Consider the following 27,619-nt stretch of genomic DNA (forward strand, 5'->3'; position numbering starts at 1 on the left):
ATAAGAATTGACATAAGAAGTACAAGGCACAACAAGAAATTAAACCCGATTACTGGAGACGCAGCGTTCAGAGCCCTAAGCGTAAAACTGTGCTTTCTCTCAATTCCCAATCTGTCCGAGCGTGGCTACTTCTAAGAGCATGTCTTCAACACGGAGTTAACAAGTTGTGACTAAGTCGCTGTAATTAGCGCAAGCCCTGTTCTCACCCAAAACGCCTATCATGACTGCCGTGGTGCTTTTGACGTGAATTTACTAAGGGTATTCATTAGAGATGGAGTCAGTGCAATTCCTCAGCTGCTAGTAAAATTGCTCTGTGCTGCTCAAAGCCACACTGTAACTGCTCTGATTTGACCTAGGCTAACTTGAAGGGAATTAATGTAGCACTGTGGAGACTGTAGATTACTGAAATAAACTCTGCGACAAGACGCAGTCTAAGCATTGCATAGTCGGGCATGACAAATTTCCAGGAATCCTCAAAGGCAGGAAAAAGACCTTAAGAAGCAAACAAGGACAACTAGGTAAGTTTTTTTCCAGTCCTTCAAATAACTGATTGTCCTGGAGCTGCTATGCTAACAAAGCAAGCATGAACAAACTACAAAACCATTCTAACATCTCCTCTGCAGGGATCAGACAAGTAATTAGGAACTTGCCCCAGTATACATTTAGTTCTTGATGTCCTTTAATTTCCTGAGGCATCATCCTCTGCTAAGCCTGAACATAGACAACTTTCCCTGAATGCCAGTAAGATATTCAGCAGGAAATTAGAAAGTGGTAGTTTTCCAGCACTGTGCAGAGGAGGAGCATTTCCCAGCATGTTGGTTATCACCACAGATCTCTCTTCCTCTGTATCACCACACAAAAACAGCAAAAGCAACTCTCGCACCACATCACCCTTGGCTTTCCTTGCATACCAAGATGGAGGAAAGGGTGTTTCTACATGTGTTAGTCTTTCAAAGACACTTATTCTTCTCTGCAGAGTCAAAAGTCAGGAGAGATTCACTTCCACACTTGGGATCTTTGGAAATAGCTCCCTCAGAGGAGTGAGGAAGAGAAGGGGTATGTGTGCATGCATGTAACCATGTATGTACGCAGTTCAGCACTGCCACAACCGCTGTGAATTCAGTGATACACACTACATGATGGTGACAGTTCTGTAGGCTTAACTTACTCATGACCAGCACTTAGATGAAAGCCGCTTATATAAATAGGAAACCAAAGTTGGGTAGATTTCAACTGTACAGCTATTCAACCAAAAAAACAGGGGGAGACCTAGTTTATTCCATTTTTGCCTCCTCTTCAAAAAGACCCATTGCTCTTTTCTCTTACAAGACACGCACTGATACTTGCAGAGGGCTTGTCTTGTTCAGCTCTATAATTGATAAAGTTGGATTTGCTTCAAGAATGAGGAAAAACAAAACAGAAGAAGCACCCACTCCCATAACACTCTTCCAATAGTACTGAGGTTCACCATCAGTACCACAGCTGCTCAGAAACTGGAACGCCAACAAAGTTCCCTTTGGATGGAGCAGACCAGGTATTTAATGGGGAATGTGACCACTACATTAGCTATGGCAGGGATCATCTAACCCCGTTCTCCCTCCTGGGGGATATCCTGCCCATGAAAGATGAAATTCCCTGCAGATGGGCTGTCTAACTGCACTGGACATTCAACTCTGAAAAATCTCTTGGTGGGTGCAGTGGCAATGTATATTCAGACCAAGTGAGTGATGCATGGCAGCATCCAGCCAGGGTCCTGCTTGGTTACTGTCCTAAAGCATGAGAAGAGGCATGACTGGAGGAGGGGGCTCAGTTATGGCACTGCATGGCCTATTTTCAATAAGAGAAAATCAGACCAGAAAGCAAGTATCTACTTACTACCTACAGATTTATGCTAGAAACCAGTTAAAGAGAAATAACCTGAGTTACTTTACTTTCATCATTTTAAGTGTCTTCCTTTTAAGTGTCTTTCTTTAAGTGTCTTTCATCATTTTAAGTGTGGCAGGTTCTGTGCATATTTTTAACTTCCTGGGAACTAAATCCTGAAAGGAGTTTGGGAGGTCTTGATTCCAACCCCAGGTATGGAGAAAGCACTCGGCTTGATGTGCCTGGCAGAATTTCACTACAATGTATGCAGCTCAGTGCTGTGCTGCACCACTCCAGCGCAGGCAGCACTCAGCTTTCCACAGTCTGCCACCTCTTCTAGCTGCAAACCAAGGACAAAACTAATCTACTCATCTCAGTAAGACTTTGTATAATCCTTCAGTGAAAAGGGGCTTTATGAAGGAAAAGTGTCATTACTGTTCTTCTCATAGTCCAGGCCTTGGCCCTGTGTAGAGGAGCAAGACATTAATGGCTGTATTACTTCAAGAACTAGAGATTCCCAGCTCTCTAAACAACAATCTGAAATAGATCATCCTCAAAAATCTCACAGCGGTGTCCTATCTCTTTTCCCTTCCAAAGAAAAACAAAAGGTCACAAAAAACATGCAACGGACCACCTTCTCAAAATTACTACTGCAGTCATTACTAATGGGTGACTCTGATCCTATTCATTTTTTATATCCCCACAGAGAAGCCAGTAATTGATATGGGTTGGACAGAGACTGTAGATCTCAATAGTGATTTTACTCGTCCATGGCTCAGACAGACCTAGCAGCCACTGTGTCATTAGAAAAAGAGACATATCTGAACTCATTGGCAAAATAAAAGAGGCCTGAAATAGCACACATATAGCCTTCTTCCCCAGAGCTTTGCCAGCCCTTGGCATGCCTTTTTTTTTGCGGATCCGTGTGCTTGCAAGCCATGGAGTGCTGTCCAGCTCAGAGCTGGCAAGGGCAGGAGAATGGAGAAACCCTGCAGGGGTGTTTGCTTTAATGCAGATGCAATTATCAGAAAGCAGGCCAAGCTCAGAATAGCCTGTCTAGGGAGGCTCAGAGTCTGTGATAAACAAGAAACATGGAGAAACATTTGCATAATAGTTAAAATAGAAAGGAAAAGAAATGAAGCTTTCTCTGTCACACAAACGCCGGGTCACATCACAGGGTCCCAACTACAGCCTGGGTTACCTCATACCTGGGTAGGTTACTGACTGTGCAGCACTCCAAGCGCCTTGGTGCTGGGGGAAAGAGCTGTGAAAGGCTGCGCAGCGCAAATGCAGACACATTGCTAACTTGTAACCTTGCAGGTTCCAATTAGAGGTTTTAAAAATCTATGCAGGAGGCTGATTTGACAGGATGCTCCAGCAATTCAGATAATGACAAAGTGCAACGCGGGGGCAATGCAACCCTGAGAGGAATAATGCAAAACTCTGGTTCCCTCTCCTACACCTCTGCTTCACCCTCCATCTCCCCCAGAGGAAATCACATCTTTCTGGTTTAAGCCCAAGTCGTTGCCACAGTCTTCATTGGTGACAAGTGCTCTGCTGTCATGCCTTCAGACTCACAGACACACAGGGTGCTAAGTCACTGAGAAGGCAAGGAGGGCAGGTCGAGGGAGCCTGAAGGTTTGCCTCAGTGAGGAAGAAAGTTTCCTTTTCTCTTGTATTCATTTGCTCAATAACAGTGGGGTCACCCATCACCCATGGGTGGTGCTGTGAGAACTTGAAAAGTGGACAGCTGTCTTGTATTACCAGGCTGTATTTCATCTACCAAATCTGTACAGGCACTATGCAACAGTCATTAATAGCAGCATTTCTCAAAGAACACCTACACCCAAAAAACCGGGGGGACAGCAGATGACATTTCTCCTCGGATGCTTTGAAGTTCACCAGCAGCACACCACAAAGCTCACTCTTTCCCCATTGACATAAGTGGTTTCAATATTGCCCAAAACGCTGGCCTGAGGAGGAAGTCTGGAGGTGTAGAAGTAGCGAGGGGCAATAAAGCCCTGCAGGCTGCAAATGTGTTGTGCTGTTTTTCCTACTCAGAGCAAAATGGTGGAGGGGGGGTGGGGGTGGTAGGTTTTCATGTGAAAATCAAGCTGTCTAATGTTGACTCTGCTTTGTTCTGAAGTAATTAACGTTGAAGTAGGTAATTTTCAGAACTCATGGCTGCCCCTCAGTTACTAGAAACTCAACCTGGACATGAACTTCTCCAAGTTCATAATTATTTAGACTCAGGACTCAGGATGAACTTCAAAGGATGCAGAGATTTGGATGCTCATCTAACTCCTCGGGCTAGAACTCAGGATGGAAACCTTGTACCAAAGTAGTTACTTTCACCAATGTCTGGCCTGCTGTGCAGTAATACCCATTTCCATTATGAGAGCACGGAAAGTAAATGACTGTGATACTTCACTGAGTTGAATTGGCAAAACCAAAGGTATCGGAGAGGAAGAAACTAATCTCAAGTTCTCTGGAAAGTCTGCATTCCTGCTGTAACAGAAATATCCCAGGAACAGACCCTGGGATGTTATTAATTTTGTACTTTTTCTTCCATGTTATGTGGGACTGAGAGTTAAAAACAGTGAAAAATGACTGGCTTTGGTGAAGACCATCTTGGTCACATGTTCAATCTTTCCCGTAATGACATAATCATAGAATCATAGGGTTGGAAGGGACCTCTGGAGATCATCTAGTCCAACCCCCCTGACAGAGCAGGGTCACCCAGAGCAGGTTTCACAGGAACGCGTCCAGGCGGGTTTTGAATGTCTCCAGAGATGGAGACTCCACCACCTCTCTGGGCAGCCTGTTCCAGTGCTCTGCCACCCTCAAAGTAAAGAAGTTCCTCCTCATGTTTAGGTGGAACTTCCTATGCTCAAGTTTGTGCCCATTACCTCTTATCCTGTTGACAGGCACCACTGAAAAGAGCCTGGCCCCATCCTCCTGACACCCACCCTTTAAGCATTTTAAGTGTTGATAAGATCCCTCCTCAGTTGTCTTTTTTCCAGACTGAAGAGACCCAAATCCCTCAGTCTTTCTTCATAAGAGAGGTGTTCGAGTCCCCTAATCATCTTCGTAGCCCTTTGCTGCACCCTCTCCAGCAGTTCCCTGTCTCTCTTGAACTGGGGAGCCCAGAACTGGACACAGTACTCCAGGTGCGGCCTCACCAAGGCAGAGTAGAGCTGGAGGATGACCTCCCTCGACCTGCTGGCCACGCTCTTCCTGATGCACCCCAGGATGCCTTTGGCTTTTTTGGCCACAAGGGCACATTGATGGCTCGTGGTCATCCTGTTGTCCACCAGGACTCCCAGGTCTCTTTCCACTGAGCTGCTCTCCAGCAGGTCAGCCCCCAACCTGTACTGGTGCATGGGGTTACTCCTCCCCAGGTGCAGCACCCTACACTTGCCCTTATTGAATTTCATAAGGTTCCTCTTTGCTCAGATCTCCAACCTGTCCAGGTCTCTCTGTATGGTGGGACAGCCTTCCGGTGTGTCAGCCACCCTCCCCAGCAATAATAATAATAAACAGGCTACTCTTGAAATCAGAAGAGAACAGCATTAAAGCACAAATGGCTTTATACGACAAGTAGCTCTAGGCCCAGTATGTCCTGTAGGGTCACTGCTGTAGGGATATAATTCTTCCAAACAAACTTGAGCCATTACCAAATCTAAGCAATACCACATTATATCAGTTGCACCCTTAATTTCAAAGGTAGCATAAATAGAGTAGAAGTGGAAAAAAATCAGGTTTTAAATGATTAAACGTTAAAATGTCTTCCTCTGCAGCTCTGAATTTAGTTGATATTTCATTACATTTATCCAAAACTTCTTCAGCAGGCCATTATGGAAGCAAACAGAGAACTACAGAAGTTGTCCATCTATGGAGAGTATTTCCTGCTGCTATTGTAGCCATTAGCTTCACATTTCTGAATATACCGAGCCAGATTCAAATGTATTGAAGTCAACAAAAGGCATCAATTGACTTAAGTGGGCTTTGAATCAGACCTTCTAATGATCATTAAGTGGTATCTGGAAGAAATCTTCTATTACACAATTTTGACTAATTAAATGCTTTAACATGAACTCAGGTTTTCTGCTAAGTACTAGTAATTACAGGAAGATTCTATAAAAAGCGGATAAATGATGGGGGAAACTAGACTTAGATCTCCACAGAATCAGGCAGCTAGACAATGCTGTACAAAATACTTACAACAAACAGACAAAATTACTGGAAAGCTCAGCAATTCCTCATTTTATTGAAAGCTCTATTATGGGCTCATTCCAGCACGATTTTTGTTTGCATGCATGCTTCTCAAAGCTATTTCCCCATAAATGAAAATGAAAATAGGTATGTGTGAGAAGCAAGTGAGATGCATATTTGATGTTAAAATTTGCATGCGCAAACTTCTATACCATGCAGCTTTAGTAGGGAAATTTATTTTCCACTAACTACTATTATAACAGAATGTCAGTTTCTACTTGTCTTTATTGAAACAAGTATTTTTCCATAGTCCCTTCAAAACTGCAACTCTAAAGCTCTGCTAAATTTCAAAATTTGGCATACAGTCTGATGGTATCGGCTCAGCTGAATGGATGCTTTCTGCTGGTGCAAACGCAGCTCCACAACAGGAGCAGGCTGGCCTGGCCTGGCATATTGGTTCCACTGTCTTGAAGTGACAGGGTTTGGATCCTACAGCTTACCTAACCATGGAAAATCCTATGCAGGAATTTCATGGTTTAATCTGGTAGTTAACACCTGCAGTGTTTCTCAGTGCTCTGCCATAGGCTACCGAGTAAATATGGCACTTAGACTTATCTGCAGCGTATGCTTCTTTAAGAAGCATCAGGGCTTCATGTAAGAGACACTGATGGGAGCTGACAAGGAGTGGATTTATTCATTCAGCACTTGAGATTATCTGCTGCCTGGTGGTACACAGCTAACGAGTGACTGACGTGCAAGTCTCTGCCAGCAGTCAGCAGAATTGGCCCTTTACACCGGAAGGCAAATAGCCTCCCTGTGCCTCCTGTCACCTTCGGTGAGTGCCACATCCTGGCTGCCATCACTGAGTAGTGCAGGACACGGGACAGCCGCTCTGCAGGAGCAATAACCTGATCTTTGACTTGTCTTTTTCCCTCCTTATCCTGGTTTTTAATGTTAACGCGCACTGTGCTTTCTTTGACTCGACGCAGAATGTTTGCACAGCTGTTTTTTTTATTTGCTGGGGGAAACAACTAACTCACGTGCAGCCAGCCCAGCGTGTATGAGAAACCCACCATCCCCAAACAGCTGCTACAGCCAAGCCTGTGAGAACACCGATATCTCTTGCTCTAAAGCAGCACCTCTCCCTCCTGCGTGAGCAGCCCTCCCTGCTGTGCCAGACCTGCAGTGCTCACCCCAAACTTAGAAATTTAAGTCTAGCCCCAACAAGCAATGCAGTAGGCAGTACTCACCTGCAGCTTTTTCCCACTGAAGGACCAACAAACATGCCTAGCTCGTCTCTGGGATGTACAGGTTAAAGAATGCAAGAGCAGAAAGCCAACAGGCCCCGTGCAGGAGCGCAGGAAAGGAGCACAATTCATAACTCATTTGCCCCCAAAAGAAGTCACTTCTTAAGGTAGAAGGTATATTCAAGAACATTTAATGCCTTGTGGGCTGCTATGCTTAGCTACAGAAAAACAGTCACAACACACAGAGGAGAAACAAGCTGCAAAATTGAGGGGTACAGAGAGTTCAACTTCAAACAATGCAAGTACAGAGCTCCTTGTAGTATTTGAGGCATCATAGATTTAATATGGGCAGTACCAAACACAATACTGGAATGTCTGAGCCAAAGGAGGATGCAGGAGATGCTGAATCCCGTCAAGGGAATATGGGCAAGCACAAAGGAGGTGGTATAGCACAGAATGGCATAATGTTCTGCCAAAAATGTAGTGCAGAGCTTCTGAGAGCATTGGTTGAGGATACGATAAGGCAGGGGCGTTCCCAAGAGTATCCAAGAAAGGGACTGAGACAGCAAAGCGATGCTGACAGTACCATGGACTGGCTCCTTAAGGGAGTCCACCATCAGTAGGAAGAAAAATTTAAAAGCACAGTTTTGGAAAAGCTTCAAAGGATAAACTCTCCACCATTTCCTATGTGTCTCGGCTAGCCTCCTTCCCCCCTTTTCCTCTTTTTCTCCATTAGTCACACTGGCCTTGTTTAGCTCTCTGGCATTGTCTTACACAAATGTCCTTTACACTTTCTCCCTAATACTCTTCCAGAAGCAATCAATAGGATTGCTGCTGTTTCCTTCTCTACTTCTTTCCTTAATGGCCATCTCTGGTTCCCTAAGAAACAAGGCGGGTAACAAATGCTCCAGGAGAGGGCAGAATCGCTGGAGCTTTGCGGAGACTGGAGGCAGAATGCCAGACTCCATCCCTGCCTTACCCTGCTCCACAACATGCCTAATGACATCAATCATTTAGAAGAGTGGAAAACAGATAATATGATTTTTGTTATTCTACTGTATTCTCCTGTCCTTCACTTTTGGGTGCCCCTTGAACTCTTTAAATGGATATTGATATGTACTTCTATATTAGGATCTCCTTTCAGCTGAGTTAATAAACTCAGTGAGATACAAACGGTTGATATCTAGAAGGGATTCTCCATCCCAATAGTCCCTCACAGCTGATAGTGATGGAAGCAGAGACTGAAGCAACCCACAGCTGTCTCCTTTGTTTCCATTTTCCAAATATGCTGTTGAAGCACAATTGCACCTCCCAGGGGGACAAACAGCAGCATGGACCTCATCCAGGAACAGTGAAAAGGCCAAGGGCAACGCAGACTCACAAAGTTCACGTTTGCACTTCGCTTTGCAATAAAGAGGGAGCCTTGAGGGGAGGCCTGGCAGCTGCAGGCAGAGGAATCAACAGCTGACTTTCTGCCAAACTGTAGAGCCAGCAGCTGCGTACTCAGGGAGGCCGAGCAACCCTTCAGCCCAGCTCTTCTACCACAGCAGGTCAGCAACACTTTCTATCGCACTGCAGCACGAACCGCAGCTCCTGCATTAGCACTTCTACGTCCATCCCATTTTAGGGACACTGATCCCAAGCATTACTTATTCTTATTTGTGATGTTGAAATTAGTCTGCTTTGTCCATAAAATAAGCTCTCTGAGCACAGACTGCCTGTGGAATGCACTTGTTCAATGTCTCTCTATAATGACATGACCACAACTGTTGTATACTATAGAAAGACATGAACTTCAGTTCCAAACATCCCTGCCCACTCACCTATATGTGGGATTATAACTTTTTAACGCAGCCCCACCTCAACCACAAGCATGTCTTTTCATATCTTGCAAGACAGGACTGAAGAGCATGGGAAATGAGCAGTGACCCCTCAATATCTTCATCTCTGAGGTACCTGTTTGGATCTAGCCAACAGCAGATGGACTCAAAGCCTGTTACTCTCAGCCCTTTGGTGACTCACACAGCAAAATTAGCTTTATCGACTCAGCCTCAGACCCAGGTCAAGAGTAAACTATTGGTGGACAGTTAAACTGCTGTTGTAAAATTGTCCCCTCCCTTCAACTACCACACATCAGTGCTGAGAAATGACACCAGCTTTCAAGATGACGCTAGCCCTGACACAGTAGCTTTGTCTGTGGTGCCTGCCACTTCTTCCTTTGGCGTCAGGGATGCAGCAAAGATAGCAACACTGGCTGGGAGCTTTGCATTGGGTTTTAATCTGTAAAAGGATGGCTAATAAGGCAGGAACTGTAGTACAAAGCAAGAGGCAGAAAGAGAGAGGAGAGGAAGAAATAACATTGCCTATTTTGCCTCAGTCTTGAGGCTCGCCTGTGCTCACTCCCTGTCTCTCCTCAGGTTCAGCCTGCAACAGAAGACATTACAGCAAGACTTGTACTCCCCTCAGCGAAGACAACGTCTTCCTCTGTTTTGTACAAGCAACAGAAGCAGCAGAAAATTAGTCGATTGCTGCCATCAGCATCCAGGATCTCTCACAGCTGGGAGTTAAGAGATCAAAGACAGCAACGAAGGAACATTTTGTTTCTCAGTTATTTTATCTCTGCTCTTCTCATATCCTTCCCATCACACACCAGTCCCTTATTGCTGGAGTTGCTGATGACATCTTGCAGCCTATCAACATCAATATCAGGATCAAGAAACCTCCTGGCAAGGGAGGTTTACAAACACCATTGTAAAGATAGGTTCTCGAGCATCTCAGGACAGGCGATGAGGATAAGCCAAGTCATTCCTTCTCCACGTTGCCCAAACCCCCCTGAGAAAGGAGGCCACGTCCTTAAAGGCATCTCTGGCCACGTCCTTAAAGACGGGTCCAGAATATTCTCCAGAGCTTAATACAGTACATCTTAATTATATTTTCCTGTATATTATTCAGTCTGGTCGGACTTTCAGAAGTACTTAGCATTGGCCTATCGCTTTATCTCAAAGTTCAGGGGATTCTTACTACTAAATGAGACCAGAGCCAGCCAGCAGTGAACGGCACATTCCATCTTTTAGTTCTAAGCCCCTAGAGACGGGTCATGTGATATGCGGCTCACCTCGCTATTTATGAATCTACACCTCGAACATTACTTCCCAGATCCTGCAGTATTTCTGAGCCTTCCTGAGTCCTAATGGTGAATACTTCAGCTTCACCATCCTAAACCATAGCCAAAAGCATTCCCTATCCTAAACCAGATCATCTTTGCCACATAGTGACGATCACTTCTGCAGTACAGAAAACTTCTCTCTTGAATTACTTGTGTCACCCTGAAGCAACCTATGTGGTGTATGACAAGTGGTATGCTGCAGTGCTGATGCACCCACCAACACAGCATTACAGAGACCAGGAAAAGCAAAGAAATGAAGGCATTTTAAACTTGAGGAAGGTGGTATTTTCATTCTCTCTGAAGGTGTTGTTGTGGATCGAGCATCTTCAGAATAGTCATCTTAAGTGCCATTGCTTACTTGAGTCTCTTCCCATTCCTTTGTGTCTGCCCTATGCAACACATCTAATACAGAGTTCCAAGCTATTTGGCTTCTGATGAAGAGCAAAGGCAGGATGCAACACTCTCTTATGTCAGGCGATAACGTATCGCTAAAGAAAGTGCTAATGACTCAAAAATTACATAGAGGAAGCAACAGGAAAGTTCTAACGATAAGCAAATTAGCTTAATTCTCTGAAAAGAATGGACATGGCTGGACGTGCTTACTCTAGCTATTCCTGAAAGTGGCAGAGCAAGCATTCCAAAAACAGAAGAAAATTTGAAAATTGGTGTTCACTTAAATTCATACCATCCTAGGCCTGTACACCTTGGGATGCTTCGGCACACATACAGGCATCCTCTTTTCACAACCTAATTCAAAATCTGTTGCACTTGCCAAATACTTATGATAACACTTACATGTGCAGATTTAAAAGTGCTCCCAAACAATTTGCTAAGAAGATGGCAGGCTAAATTTGAAACTAGCAATATTTGAAATGGACAGCTGGGCTAGATCTACCCCCCTCCCTCCCCAGCTTTTCAGCATTTTCTGCCAGAGATCACATTCATCAGTCAGCTGAACCTTGTTTCCAGATGTTTGGAATGTGGAAAAAACAACCTGTGAATCAGGGAGTTTTCCAAGACTCAGCAATACGGTCACAACAGAGTTTTGGAATGAAAAGGCAAGGGATGCTGTTCATGTCATCCTCTCTCTACAGAAGAAAACCACCCCAATTACATCTCTTTATAGGAGACATAATTAGCTCCCTTCTTTCCAATGGAGAAAGCCTTTCCCTCCAGGAAAAGCTTATACTGCCTCCCACGCAAACACAGGACAGACAAAAACCGCACCAAAATCTTGCTGAAGCGGATGCCATGCTGAGGCAACCCAGCAGTAACCTCAGATCGGAGGAAACAGTGCCTGTGCTGTGAGGCTCATATGTTGAATCCTGACTTAACCAAATGTATTTGGGAAGAAGGTACTGCAGACTTGTTCTCCTTGCACCGTACAGAACTCAGTGAGTTTGGGTGTAAAATCTCAAGATATTTAGGGGTAGCTGATCATTACATTAACGTATGTGTGATGGCAGGGATTAGAGTGCATTCTACTGCTGTGTAATATGGATTTGTGTGTGGGTCAGAAGTTTCATTTGCGTACTGCCTCCTACCCTTAAGCTTATTCCGGCACAGCAACAAATAATTCCTATTCACAGTCCCTCCTCTGAGCAGGAAACGTGCACTCCAGGTAAAGGATTTGCCTTCTGTGCTTTGTTGCTAGGCACCTTGGGACAGTGGGGCAGCACTGTTTTTTAGTTGCTCTGTGCTGGACATGTTTTGTCAGGCCCAAGGAGCCAAGGTGAACTAAAGACTTTTGCAAAGCATCCTTGCAGGATATTCAGGAAAGTTCTGTGGAAGATTGTTCCAAACCTGTCTCCCATTTTGTTTGCCACAGGAACACAGTAACATTGATGAGTCCCTTTTGTTTCTGAGAATCCTAAAATTATTGCTGGGTGCCATTCAGTGAGAAAGCCTGGGACAGTAGCTGATAAGGAACCGTGGCTATTGTAGGAGGCCAGCCCACTTTTCTGCAGAGATCTATGTAACCATTAAACAGAATTGAGGCAATTTTCCCTCCCTCAGTAAGAGTCTTACTCCATCCCAAGTGGACAAGGGTTATCTACAGTTTTGTCATGTCCTTTGCTATCATTCTGCTACCCACATGTTCTTGTATTTAGAGCAGGGTAATGTTACACAGCCAAACTGGGAGCCTGTCCTTTATTTTGAAGGGTATTCCTTATGCAACCACAGAAGCCATCCAGTAACAACCACATTCTGTGAAATCCTAGGGACCATGAGAGCCTTTTTCTGACTATTCCTCTTCTGGTTTTGCATTCTTATATGCTTGGTAAGATTTTTAAGCTGCTAACCTTTTCTGCTCAATACTACTTTTTTTTCGGAGGCAGAAGTGATTTTCCTTGCAATTTTCCAGACCTTTTCCATGTTCCCTTCAGGGTGGCTGGGAACATGAACTTGTAGAAAATGTTTTACTTCCATTTCAACAAAGTGTTTAAGGTGCATGCTTTAGTCTGCACCACTACTATATAGTCTAGGATCTACCTGCAAGCAATACAAAGGCAGCAAAGTCATGAAAGAAGGTAAGGAAAAAATTACCTTGTAACTTCTAGCAAACCTCTAGGCTTGTGACACGTTTAGGAGAGTAACACATTTAGTTTGAAATCTTTTGGTGGCCACATGAATGCTTTTGGTGGCCAACCAGGAAGTGGGGATAGTTGTTCCTTCTGACCCATTAAACACATCTTTTGCAGAGCTACTTTTTTGATGAGATTCCTTTGGACATGTCTTCATTTACACAGGGAGCTAGGCACTGTCCTTCCTATTCCTTCTGTGGAAAGAGTGACCTGTTTGAGAAACCTGAGATGTCTCCACAGGGTGTAATTTAGCACTCTCCAGGCATGCCAAGATCCCTGAAGCACTGTTGTGTCTGTCTGATCCCTTATCTTACTCATGATCTGCAAATGATCAGTCACTTAAAGCCCACAGGAGAGGGGGTTGCTGCCGACCTACTGAAGGCTTGAGTTTGTCAGTTCTATCTTCAAACAAATAAGCAGAAGCCTCACTTAGTGAAAATACGTACAGGCATACAGCTCTGATACACCCTCATTAAGGAAAACATAGAATCATAGAATAGACTGGGTTGGAAGGGTCCTTTAAAGGTCATCTAGTCCAACCCCCCTGCAATGAGCAGGGACATCTTCAACTACAGCAGGCTGCTCAGAGCCCCATACAACCTGACCTTGAATGTCTCCAGGGCACCTACCACCTCTCTGGGCAACGTCTTCCAGCGTTTCACCACCATCAGTGTAAAAAATTTCTTCCTTATATCTAGTCTAAGTCTACCCTCTTTTAGTTTAAAACCATTATCCCTTGTCCTATTGCAACAGGCCCTGCTAAAAAGTTTGTCCTTGTTGTTCCTGTAGCCCCCCTTTAAGTATTGAAAGGCTGCTATAAGGTCTCCCCAGAGCCTTCTCTTCTCCAGGCTGAACAGCCCCAACTCTCTCAGCCTGTCCTCAGAGGAGAAGGGCTCCAGCCCTCTAATAATTTTTGTGGCCCTCTTCTGGACCTGCTTCAACAGGTCCGTATCTTTCCTGTACTGAGGACTCCAGAGATGGACACAGTACTCCAGGTGGGGTCTCACCAGAGCGGAGTAGAGGGGCAGAATCACCTCCCTCAACCTGCTGGCCACACTTCTTTTAATGCAGCCCAGCATATGATTGGCCTTCCGGGCTGTGAGCGCACGCTGCCCGCTCAAGTCCAGCTTTTCCTCCACCCGTACCCACAAGTCCTTCTCGGCAGGGCTGCTCTCAATACCTTCATCCCCGAGCCAGTATTGATACCGGGGGTTGGTCTGACCCAGGTGGAGGACCTTGCACTTGTCTTGTTGAACCTCATGAGGTTCACACAGGCACACTTCTCAACCTCGTCCGGGTCCTTCCTAATGGCATCCCATCCCTCAGGCACGTCAAACTTGCTGAAGGTACTCTCGATCCCACAAGTCATTGATGAAGATATTAAACAGTACTGGTCCCAACACAGACGCCTGAAGGACACTGCTTGTCACTGATCTCCATCTGGACATCGAGCCATTGACCACTAACCTCTGGATGCAACCATCCAACCAGTTCCTCATCCACCAAACAGTCCACCCATCAAATCCATCTCTCTCCAATTTAGAGAGAAGGATATTGCGGGGGACCATGTCAAAGGCATTACAGAAGTTCAGATAGACAACATCCACAGCTCTTCCCTTGTCCACTGATGTAGTCACTCCATCATAGAAGGCCACTAGGTTGGTTGGGCAGGACTTGCCCTTGGTGAAGCCATGCTGGCTGTCTCGAATCACCTCCCTGTCCTCCATATAACTTAGCAAATAGCCACAGAAATATGAAGCAGTTCTTTAAATCTGAAACAGGAAATAAGCAAAAGAGGAAAAAACCAAAGCAAACAGTCCTCCCTTAAAAGTGGTCTGAATATTTTCAAATAAGACAACGTTTCTTGTAGAGGGAAAGAAAATGTGTAGTGCATAGCTGTGTCCTTTCCTCGATCTGAACTGTAATGGCTCTTCCTCATCTTTTTCCACGATTCGTGTGCATGTTCTCCAAGCCTCTGGATGGGAATCAGCACCTCCATTCAGCTCTTCAGTGGGATCACTCTGCTGATGATCTCCTTTAGACCTCACGATTCACTTAATCACTCAGTTTGCAGCAGGCTTCCTTCTCCTGGGGGAAGGGTCTGATGCTACAAGCGAACCCAGGACCTCAGAGGTGAAGCAGGACTGCAAGAATCCACAGAGGGTTTACATGAATGAATGAGTTTAATTTTCAAATTTAGGCCAGAAGCAGCCCGCCCAGCCTAATATTTTCTCCTTCATACTGTTTATTCAACCAAAAGGATTTTCAGACAACCTGAGGGGATTGCCTTCATGGGTGAGTGTGCATTTTACCAGAAGTCCTATTTGGCAGAATTACTTTTATTATAAGCATTTTGGTTCTGTTGCCCCTGCTGCATGCTGCTTTTCTTGGCCTTCTGGCTGTCTCGAAGTCCTGTGCAAACTTCCCTTTTCACAACGCACCTGGGATCTAGCAGACGCATAGACTACGTAGTGGAACGATCACTTTGTGCCTCAAGCACTGCCAAACAGTTTATTGTGCAGCTTAGGAGGACATATTTATACTGTTGTTTTGCTACAGAAAACCAGGGCACCTTTCAAGAAGTGCCCTCATTTTGCTTGAAACAGCACCTGCATTTTGCAGGTGTGATCCTAAGCCAGCAGAACAAATCCAGCAAGGGGTTAAAATAGGATTTGTATTTTATTTTTAACCTGGGGTGGAGAATTCCCTTCTTTCCTTTTTCTCTTCCCCTTATGACACCTCTTTAAATAGAGCTGCTTTTTCCAGCCCCAAACCCACCTAACGCCAAGGGGTCAAGCTATGTTTCTCAAGTCCTTTGTTCACCAGAGCAGTATGGGGGCGCGAGATAAGTCTTTGCTGAAGCCACCACCAATTAAGACATCAGACCCATTAAGAGCTGCTGCCTTCTGTGCAGTCAGCTTTCTGTAAGCCACCCCGAGTCCTCTGCCATATCGGAGCAGCCCTCCTCTCCCTGGGGGATCCCCACAGCCAGCTCTGCAACGGGGCTCTGCTCCTCACACCCAGCCTGCCTGCTCATTAATCATTCGGGATGTGACTGCCACCACCACTGCTGCAGACACCTAAAGACTGAGGATATCGTCTCCTCCTCACTACACAAGGCATTTATCCCCCAACTGCTGTTAAAGGGAAACATAACATTTTTATTTTTTTTTAGTGCTGCGACAGAAGAATATAGGTTGTGACCTTAAAAGCAGGAAAAGAGTTGTACTGCAGTCCCCACGGTGGCTGTGGCTGGCTCTCTGCTACAGTGACGTTTCAGCAGAGTCAAGGCATTAAATGTATGCATGGAAGCAAACTCCTATGCAAAAGGCCACTCTAATCGTTGCACGGTTGGACTAAAGACTCTGACGGTTCCCCACCCAGACATGTCAGGGACACATGAAAGTGTCAGCTGTTGGGTGAAGCACAGCTGCTATTCTCCTTCAGTCCATGGAGTACAAAATTAGGAGAAGCAAAACAGAAGTCAGAGCAGTTGTGAGGCTACTCTAACTTACCCTTAGAGACAGGCATTTTTATCTCTACTCCCTCTAATGCAGCAGAGAGGCTTGAGAAAGCAGGCTGTGCCCTTCAAGCCACCGACAAATATAATTGCTTGGCAAAATGCAGTACGCAATACCAAAGGGGAAGTTCTCTTTCAGTAATAGGTTTTCCAAACCAAAGATCAGTCAGGAGCCAGAACAGGACTGCCAAGCATTTCCAAAATGTAAGGCGTGTTCCCATTTTTCAACTAATCAACAGAAAAGTGAGAGAGATACACATGCTCTGATGTGCTGGTGGAAAGCAGATGCAGTGATGTCAGAGCTCCTGTTCCCTCTGCAGCACTGGCTGAGCACAAACAACAACAACCCCTTCACTGTCATGGATTACCCTTACAATGTGGGTATTTTGTCCTGCAGGACAAACAGAAAGAAGCAGGAATCCAGAGAGAAACGAAGAAAACTAATTGCTTTCCACAAACTCCCAGGGCAGCTCTGATGCACTTGGGGTGCGTCTTCTACCTTCACACAGGACTTTGCCCGTACGACAGCTCCACTCAAACCCAGTGAGAGAGGATATAATGTTCCTTTGGTGGTAACTTCCACCTGCATCCCTTTCTTGCCCTCCAGTGAACCCCCCCGCCTGCCCCCAGACCAGCTCTGGGAGTGGCCAGGCACAAAGTGGTCTTTTCAAGAAAGATCATCATCCTTTTTGTGTTTCGTTCTTTTGTCCTTTACAACCAATTTTTCTTCGGGTCCCTGGAAGAAGCAGTCACTTCAGAACAGTGTCACTATCACATGGACAGGGGCTCCAGGACCTGCGGGGCACATGCGAGCGGGCAGGCTGTATTAGAAAGCATCAGCGTTGAACACCTCACTGGCACATCTTACTCACTGGGGACTGCTGTCACTTACTGTAAAGCAGTCTCCCGGTGCTAACGTACCTTGGGTCAGGCCCTTGATACATCGTAGCACCCTTTTCATTCCCAAGAAAAATATTACTCAAACTGGAGCACAGGGGATTTTCTTACATTAGGATTAAAGAGCATTTCTCAAATGAGTTGTTTCGTTGTTTTTTTTCCAAAAGTGCAATCATTATAATTTTTAAAAAATCAACATTGAGAAACACTAAAAAGCTTTCTGGAATACTGCTTACAATTAGTTATTTGTTTCCTGCTAGAAATTCAGGTACTGCCAGTGGGAGCTTCATCAGATGCTGACAATTCCCCCCAACAGGAATCTCTTTAAGGAAGGATGTTTCCCCTCTGGCCGCTCTCCTGCGGGTGGCAGCAGCAGGTAATGCCGGCATTTTCAAAAGGTTCAGGAATTTTGGGTCCCCCACACTTAAGCACTCCAGAAACAGATTTTCAGCTGCTGAACTACCCAGAGTTAATATTTTAAGAAGAATCCCCTTTCCAATTAGGCACGACATAAAAATTGGATTTTCAAGTTGCTCAGACACTATAGTTGATTGGGTCTAATGGAAATCTGGCCTGAATTTTGGAGGCTGCTGCAGGGTCCCACCTGAGGTGGGAGTAGTCAGTCTCATTATAGCAAATGTCTTCTACATATTCTTCAAGAAAAGCACCCCACATATGGCACAATCTCTACTGCTTCGCAGAAGTACACGTATAAAACAGAATATTAAAATGAAATAAAAGGTGCAATACCTTTTATTGCATGTATATAGACAGTTCCAAACTTGAATCTGAACGAGGTCTGCATCCAAACTCACCTTTGGCATATCTCTAAACAAAATGATAACCACCTAACACCTGGAGGTTTCATGAGGCGGGGTAAAAATTGGAATGATTATCTGAATTGATATCCACAGGAAGCCATAAAGCCGTCTAAAGATCTCATAATTTAGTCTGGATTCAGAGAATCATAGAATCTTCATGGTTGGAAAGGACCTTTGAGATTATCGAGTCCAACCATACACACACAAAAAAATACAAAAAACACCCATTCACTGGGTCTGGAAAGACACTGGCAAACCTCTCTGGGAAATATGGCATGGATACTGGCTTGCTCTGACAGGGTATACAAGGGAGGGTGTGAGGTTGAGGTGCTGATTTGGGATTCAGAAAGTCTGTCTTCACTTTCTGATTTTCTTTTGCCATGTATGGGCTACTTAACCTATCTGTGCCTTAGTCCAGTATTTAGAGAATGGAGGCAGTAAGGTATTTGACTTTTCCCCCATTTTTCTGCCCTTTTATATGCATTGCCTGTTTAGACTGTACATGCTTCAGGTCAGAGATGATCCCTTGCTTTGTTTTTAAACACAGCTACAGAGCCTAGCATGCCAGGACACGTGCTAAAACACACCCTCTGACAAACTCATACGAAAAATGATGTTTCAAATGTTACCACTAACTCAACTTACAGCCTGCAGAGAATAAAGCTGTGGGGGGTGAAGTCTGCAATATGTCATATAGAGCAAAATCTAAGTTCAAAGCGTGCTGTCACGGCTGAGGACCTGATTGCGGTTGGTGCTGGTGCTTTTCTCTGCTGCCCTGGCTCCATGCACGGAATGGGGAGTCAGCAACTGTCCTCAAGTAAGACAGAAGCAGAGACACCGCACACCCTCTGAGCACAGGAGAATACAGCGCCTCATAAGCTGGGTGGGAGGGAAGGCAGCATTACAGGTAGGCTAGAAATAATAGAGCAAGCTTCATGCTGAAAGCAGGGAATCTTTGTCATGACAACAGAGAGAGCTGTTAAACTATACAACATGCGCAGGCAATGTAAAGGTAGGCAGTATTCTGGGTCTCCTGCTCTCAGCAGGGAGGAACTGGCAGGACTGCAGCAGTGAATGATGGTTTATTTTTAACAACAGTTTCTAAAGCAGGAGCTGGTGATTTTGTTTGTTTGTCACTTTTTATTTCATCCAATGCTCTAGATGGATACTAGCTCCTTTTGCAAATTTTTTTTTATTTATTTATTATTGTTTCTCCTCGAAGCAGGGACTGCAAATGCTGTGATAAGTGGACTGAAAGGTTCACTTAGTTTCAACTGCAGTTTCCCTAAATGCTTCTGTGTCCCCCGCTGAACTGCTGTTTTGTAACGCTGTGGAGGTGGAGCACACTTTGGGGATATTCCACCGCCCCCCCCCCCCCGCCTCTACCACACCACAGAAGAACCATTTTTCCACTCCCTTCCCTTCACCCTTCCTTTCCTGTAAGGGGACAAGAACCACCAAGGAAGACAAATGTACCATCATCTTCTTCAGGCCTTTTTGCACCAACCAAAATCTTGCAAATCTAAAGCATTAACTAAGCAGTTTTGTGCTTCGCTCCTGCCCCACGTCCTTCAGGGTGTGTGAACACAGCTTGCTGCAGACTAACAAGCCACACAGCAAATGCTACACATTGTGGACTAATGTCGGGGGAGCGGAGGATCTAGAGCTACAGCTCAGTGGTCTGAGGAAAAAGCTCCGCCAGTCTGTGCCCCTTAATAATGGGCAGTGAGCATAGAGGGCAAGCGTGACTAGGTAGGAGAAAAGAGGCTATCTAGGGAATCATGCAACACGAATGCTGGGCTTTGCAGTCCATAACAGGGGTGAGTCAGACTCTGAATTGCTGTGCTGCTATCTTGGTTACAGTAGATGCTAATTCAGCTGGTCAGGTAAAGTGTGCTTTTAGGAGGCTAATAGGAGCAAGCATATTGAGGCTCTGGGACCTTTCCAGGCTTCACAGCTGTTTCGCCTATCCTAAGGGGAAGAAGCCCTTGTGAAACGCAAATCTGCAGCACGGTCTGGGATACCAGCCTCCTTCAGAGTTTGCTGGGGTGGGGGATAGCACAATACTCCGAGCTGTTTGGCAGATCAGTGGGGCAGTTTATTCTGCTGTGGTGCTTTCAGAAGCAGCTGAGGGCACTGTGGTGTGGAAGGTCTGTTTCAAGCAGGCACCTTCCACCAGCTTTATAAAAACGTATGTGGAAACTTCTAACAGACTGATTTCAAAAGAGGGGATAAAACATTGGGATGGAATGACACTGCTCCCTACCCTGCTTAAGCACCCAGCAGGATTTGAAGGTTTCCTTTAAAAGACAAAGTGCCCAATCTAGAGCCTACTACAATGAATTCAAAAGACACTGACACTGGAGGGTACCGGATCAGGACCTATGAGGCTTTTGGACTTGCGCTGTCACACCTGTAAACTCTTAGTTGGTCTTTCTACATGGAGGGGAGTCGGGGAGGTAGTAAAGAGGGACAAGACTCGGTGCCTCCCCTTTCCTGAAGGCGTAGTTGACATGCAGCGATGAGCCAGGCAGTCCTCTGGGTGCTGGTGCATGAGGTAGAACAGACACGGCTCTTCCCTTCGGTAGCTATACAGACCTGCAGTACTGACAGTAACAACAGCTTGTTGTTGTCAGCTAACGAAGCAGCTATGATGACGGCAGTGTGCTGAGAACAGACCCAGGCAGAGGCAGGGTCCCATTTTTAGGTTTATTTTATTCCGACTGGAACCGTGCCCCAGCCTCTTGGGAGGCGACCCTTTTCACTCAGCTTTCTGGAGGGAGCAGAGGAGCGGAGGTGAGATTCTCAGCCGAGACATCAGAGCCAAGCTGTTCTCTGAACCACTCTTTGTTGCCGTCTCTTCGCAAGCCTGCAGCCTCCGCTCCCTCCTCCCCTTCCCAAAAATAAAGCTCCATGATGTAAAAACATTCCTTTGGGGCTGGAGGTGGAAAAACTAGGACACCACAGTTCAGAAAACGCTCAGCACTGCATGAAATATTCACTATCAACCGAAACAGGTTTACCCGGAGGAGGGTATGATGAAGAGGGAACGGGGAATAAATTTCACTGTCCTATGGTTTGTTATTCTGGCTGCTTCTTCTATTCTCCAAATAAGCTAAGCTTTTTGGAAGCTTCTGTCTGACCCAATTCTCATTCCCTCACTTTTCAGGTCCTCTATCCCTCCTGTTTTATAAGCAAATAAACATGCATCCTAAAGGCATCCTTGCCTGATCCTAAATAGTGCTGCTGTCCAGAGCAGGGCTAATGTAATGATGCATCGGGAAGAGAAAGAGAGCGCATGTGCAGCTGAGCGATCCATCATCTGTGCACCAGGGGGATGGGAAAGCACTGAGTACTGCCCCCCAGCCCCTGCAAAGGGCCTTCCCCTTGCCTTCGCAGAAACAGCAAGAACAAAACAAAGGTTACAACAACAAAACAAAGGTTACAAGAATAGCTATTTCTTTCCTCTCTGCTCTTCAAATGTTGCACTTCAGGACTGGGAGTGAACCAAAATGCTTCTCTCTGTAACTGATTACCAAGTTTTTTGTACTGTTTTTTGCTCAATGCAAATGACAGGAAGAATCCTGGGAAATATGGAAGGCGGGAGAAAAGGCTCTGGGGATGTATTGGCCTCATGTGTTCACATTCTTCCTGCTGCAGTTACAGGTTTCAGTGCAGTCACAGCCCGAAGCAAAATTAACTGGGTGACTTTGTGTCCAGGTATACAGGAGGTTCAGCCACAGCACCAGAGATACAAAATCCCAACGAGCTGTTCAGACAGTGCAATGGGAAACGGGAGAAGATCAGGAAGGTGATGAGAGGGATGGCATGAACTAAATTTCTTGTTCCCTGCAGGTATCCCAGGATGGGAGATCAAGTCAAAGCCAAAATGCCCAGGCAGAGCTGCAAGGGAGAAAGACGACGTTCCTCTGCCTGCGATCCAACCCCCAGACTCTCATAATTCCCGACAGGAACTTAACCCCCACCAGGATTTTCAGCACTCAGTGCATTCAGACAACACATATGGGAAATCACACATTTAATTTTTTTTCAATGAGCTCTCACAGAGAATGGGGCTTATACACAAAGCCCAGCTCCCATACATCGACAGCTTAAAAAAAAGCTACAACTGAAAGCTAATCTGCAATGAATACATTTTCCGCTCAACCAAACCCCAAACACATTTTATCAAACAAAGGAGCTCTTTAAATGATCACCTGCTCCAGAGGGCATTTTCCTAATGGCGAAGAGCATGCGCACTCAATTCTTGTTCCACTACAAATGAACAAGGAGCTGTATCGTCCTACCAAAACAGGGAAACTACAGGGACACTATGCTCATCTCACTTGATGGACAGTACCTTCTCCTACCCTCACAGCTGGAGCTGCTTTGTTGTACACTTGATGGGATAACCCAGTGCATCCCTCTAAGACCTCTGAACAGGCACAACGGGCCTAACGCTATGGGCAAACAGAACAGTAATATGTGTAACCTCGTTATGAAAAGTCATTACCAAACTTACCAATGCCATACTCAGCTGAGTCTGGTCTTATAATTTAATGCTTTGTACTGATAAAATCAAATTTTTTACATATTTATCAATTATCACTTTATTATTCGTATTTTGATATGGGCAGATTTAACATCATGCCTTTGTTTTGATACCCGTAAGTACCAAAATAGACAGTTCTAGCCTTACTGAGACTGGGAAAGCAGTCAGAGGTGCAGCTTAGATTAGGGGTCTGGCTGGTCCAGAGGTTTCCTAGCAGATGCCAGCAGCCGCTGTTTATGGAAACACACTAACAGAGCAACCAAGGAGTGAGCCTTCCCTAGTTTATCTACTCCCTTTGGCTTCTGGCAATCAGCAAGAACCACTTGACCTGGAACGTCTGTCCAACCATCTCTCTCTAACTCTTGAACCTACACATGCTTTAGGCTTCCATTATTTTGCCGTTTCACGATGTGGGTTTTGTTCATTTTAAACACTCTACTTCAATCATTTAATTGATTTCCCACTCATTCTGGCAGGCGACTCCCTAATCACTTCTCAAAACCAATGTTCTCATGATAGGCCCATGGTCAACAGTAGCCAGGACAAGGACTCAGGTTTCAAAGAGCATTTGGGAAATGAGATGAAGGCTACCTCCCAGTACCCATTTTTTATCTTTTTCCTAGGAGTTCACTCACTTCAAGAATTCCACTCACTAAAAGCAGTAGTGTTTTCTGCTAAGTGAAACTACACAATAAATGACTGTATATGGTTGTCTTTCTTTTTTCTCTGTAAGGACAAAGAAATCTTCTTCCATTCATTAATGGGAGGTTCCTAAATGATAATGTGTTAGGTCTCTTCACTGATGCTTTTCTAGAGAAGTAATCATTGGAAACAAAAGAAGATTCTGTAATCAGTAGCAGATTACAATGGAGTGAACGGATGGATAACAGGTAAATGCTGTGCCTAGTTGAGATGGAGGAAGAGGACTGGTGCAGAAAAGTCACAGTGAATTAAGTTGATAAATATTTATTACCTACAATGCTCTGCAATAAAGATCTAGTTCTTTTTACTACCTGCTGCTTGTATTTGCTTTAGGAAAAAAGTTGGCCTTTATGATCTGAAAATTTGCTCTTTTACTTTAATTAAAATATATGATAACAGTTTTTACAGGGGTGCTCCATTTGAAAAAGGTCAGTTCTATGCTGTGCCCCTAGAGGGCTGCAGTGGAAGGTGCTATCGGTGATAGCATCAAGGAAGACCACCAGCTGAATAGTAATAGTATATTTGAGGAATTGCACATCTTTGCTGCACAGGCAGACCTCTTCAGACTAGGCTTCTCACCAGGGGGTGGTGTATTTGCTCTCTATACAATGTCAGGAATATGAAGAAGTCACATGGCCACTGTTCCATTCAAAATTACAGTCTCTGCAGGATATAAACAAGCAAAGCCTTACTACCTGCATGAACCACTATGTGGATTGGTTCTGGTGGCTTCTGCAAGAAAAATCAAGACTGCTCCCAGGGGCTTACAAATTGCTTAAAGAGACACTGTCTAATTCCTACATACTCTGCAGGACTTATTAAAATCCTCCAGGAGACAGCCACAAGCACAATTAGAGCTGGTTCCAGTAGCACACAGCTGCATCCTGTGATAAGCAGGGGATTGAGTGCATGGCAACACAATTTGACTCAGCCAAAATGGCTATCAGAGGGACTGATCATCACTATCTTCCCTTCTACTTGCAGTATGCTGTCACTGTGCTGGCAGCAACAAACTTCATAGGGAATAAGCACACCTGGGACAGGGCAGAATTTGGCAGGCACCTGGAACTCGGCAGATGTCAGGTGTTTTATATAGCATGCATTTTCCCTGGAAAGTCTGTCCATTTGGATAAATTTTCACTGACATAAATGGAGACACCAGCCCTACTCTCTTCCACCTGCTAGCTGCATTATTTGGGACTGCCTGGCCACCACTGTTTTTTTTACTTATTTGTGAGGAACCTTCTTTGAGAGAGGATCTACACCCTTCTGTCTCCAAGAAGGAATCATCACTGCACGTTCCTTCAGTGACAGCCAGTGGTATGCCTTCATCCATTAACAGCAGGCACAGAGGCCAAGCTGAGCTGCTGACCTTGAATTTAGGGCTCTATGACATTTCACTAGCCAAAATGCCCCAAAGTCTTTTGGGCCCTTACGCAGTCTAAAACCAAAAGAGGCTGGGCTTTCTGGAGCACAAACGAGAGGATGGAAGGTGAGCAGAAGAAAAATCAGTCTCAACCTTAGGTAAGATTTCAATGGATGAATGAAGCTTCATTTGACTTACATAGGCCACACCAGACCTGCGTCTCCTAGTCATTGGGCTCCCTGTCCTCTCTAGTGCCAAGGTAGCTTTCCAGGTAAGGGAGAACACATTACACATGAATAATGGCAGTCAATTGCTGACCGATTCCTTACACATGAAAAAGTGGTCTGACATCACCTAAAAATATTTTAAGTAATACCTGAAAAGCATCTGAAGTGAAAACCTTGGGAATTTGTTTGCTTTTTAACTTTGGGTTAGCAACTTATGTCTCCCTACAAACTGGGAACAATAATACTTAATTTGTAGGAAAGTGATATAGTTTCATTCATGAATTCTTCAAGGGATTCTGGTGGAGATTCATTCACAATTTCTTGCAAAACACTGTGAAACTGTTGAAAAGCAACGCTCAAGCAATATGATACAGGGGAAAGGCATTATGCCAGGAGCAAGAAGACCTGGTGTCTTCTCTACCTCTGCCATTTACCTTGCCTGTGATGCCGGGTATATCACTTCACTTGATCTACCCTTTAATTGACTATTGAGAGGGTTAATTTTTGAAGTAAGGATTGCCTTCTTCTATCTGTTTGTACAATACCACATGCACGCTTCAGCCAAGTCTATGCTAAATAACACAAATAATAATTTCAGAGACTATCGTCTGTGCTGTATCATTCTGTTCATGTATTTCAGATAGAAAAGATACTGGATTAGTAAGTGTCAATCAGAAATATAGAAGGCCAGCCCCTCTGCAGCTGCCCAAGGAGAGCTCTGGAGATAAATAGCTCAGCTATTTCTAACTGGCACATATTGTTCTATAGGATTATTAATGCCTGCTGCAGACGTGGCTTCCAGTGGGTGCCTTCTCTGGGATCAGTGGGTGTTCACAAAGCTTTTCCTTTGCAGAAGGTGTTAACAGCACTGCTTACAAGCAATATCCCCAGTGTCTGTATTGTCATGGGGATTTCTGCAGATGGCTCACAGTGATGACTGTTAGTAATTTATTACCATTCCTTGCTCTTCTTCCTTCTTTTCCTTCTATGCAGGCTCTTTCTAACATTGACCCTCCTTTCCTTTATCTGTAGCAGATAACCTGCAAGAAGCCCTGGCAAAGGGGGGATGCTAGTCCAAATGAGATGGACACAGCACCTCAGACAGGTGCACAGCTCAGGGCAAGTGACTGCACAGCCTTAAGCCAAATGCGTCAGCCCTGGATTAGATAAACTGGCAGCCAGCCACCAAGATAAAGTGCCTGCCTCTGAATTCAGCAATGTCAATTGTCACAAAGTTAAAAAGCAAGGGAGGGAGGGGATGGCACAAGCTGGTGAACACATGCAGGTGAACCAAACTGGATAGATAAAAAAAGAAGACAAGGATGATACACGCTAAACATACTTCACTACCGCAAGCTCTGTCCTCCTGACCTTGGCCAATGATTAATGTTACTTTAGAGCATATTCAGGTCTGTTCTTAATATGAATCCCTCTGGCCTGGAACTGGGACAAATGCCACTCAGGCTGCATGGAGGGATCTGCGAGGAGTGGAATGCATCTTTATTGCCATTTAAATAATTTTGTTTCTGGCTGAAGTTTATGCCTGAATTTCATGCTGTGCTACTTTCTTTCTCTGGAACAGATACCACACCTCTCTATTGCAAAAACAAACAGCAGATTCAAGCTGGTCACGCTGCTTGAATAAAGTGGAGGAAAACCAGGGTGGAGAGAGGAGCTGTTCAAACCCGCAAGATCTTTCCTTGCCGGTTATTCGCCCTGTTATTCTCCCTGACAGCTTAAGATGCAGCTACCAAGCTATTTGCAAGATACAAAGAGCCCAAATCTTAATTTACCAGAAAAATCTGCATGGTGCAAGCTGTTGGGAGATTCAGGACTTCAATAAGAGAAGCAGGAAGGACTGCGGTAGGCTGGAAAATGGCAGCCTGGAGCTACAGGACTGAAGTCATGGCGAAGTTCCTGACCCAGAGCCTGATGCACGGCTGCAAGAGAATCTGTCTGAAAGCAATTTGTGCAGCTCTGGACTATGGTGTGTCTAGCACAGGCTAAATCACAAACCGACCAAATCTGCCAGAGTATTTCAAAGGAAATAGCAGCCACTGGGTCTGAAACTTACTCTTTTAACTTGCTTTTCTTCCTGAGACTTGCTTTGACACATCTACAGTTGTAGAATCTACTCCCTTCCCCTCCTCTGCTTTCTTCCCTTTTTTACTTCACAGTGATTAGGTAAATCACAAAGAATGGCGCCGTCTGAGTTCTGCCCAATATATTTCTAATTCATCTCATAGTCTCCCAATATTCCAGCAAAATCAGGGATGCCCCAAACAGGGAAGAGCAGATCCTTAAGGAATACACTAAGAAAAAGCATCCCAGCATGAGCACAGCAGTCATTCACTAAACTCTAGTCACAGCTGGCCACTACCTCCCATGCAAACATGGCATGTGCCTGGCCTAAGACAAAAATCTGAGTGCTCTTCCCTAGGGAGCACTGCCATCAATT

The 27,619-nt window shown here is 45.0% G+C and overlaps 1 protein-coding gene across 8 annotated transcripts in view; it reads right to left on the reverse strand.

The window, feature by feature from the left end:
* BRSK2 (BR serine/threonine kinase 2) overlaps positions 1-27,619 on the reverse strand; it is a 324,417-nt gene that overhangs the window by 107,311 nt on the left and 189,487 nt on the right. The gene's annotated exons all lie outside the window — the stretch shown is intronic.

This window comes from Rissa tridactyla, chromosome 4 (assembly GCF_028500815.1).
Source record: "Rissa tridactyla isolate bRisTri1 chromosome 4, bRisTri1.patW.cur.20221130, whole genome shotgun sequence".
Lineage (NCBI taxonomy): Eukaryota > Metazoa > Chordata > Aves > Charadriiformes > Laridae > Rissa > Rissa tridactyla.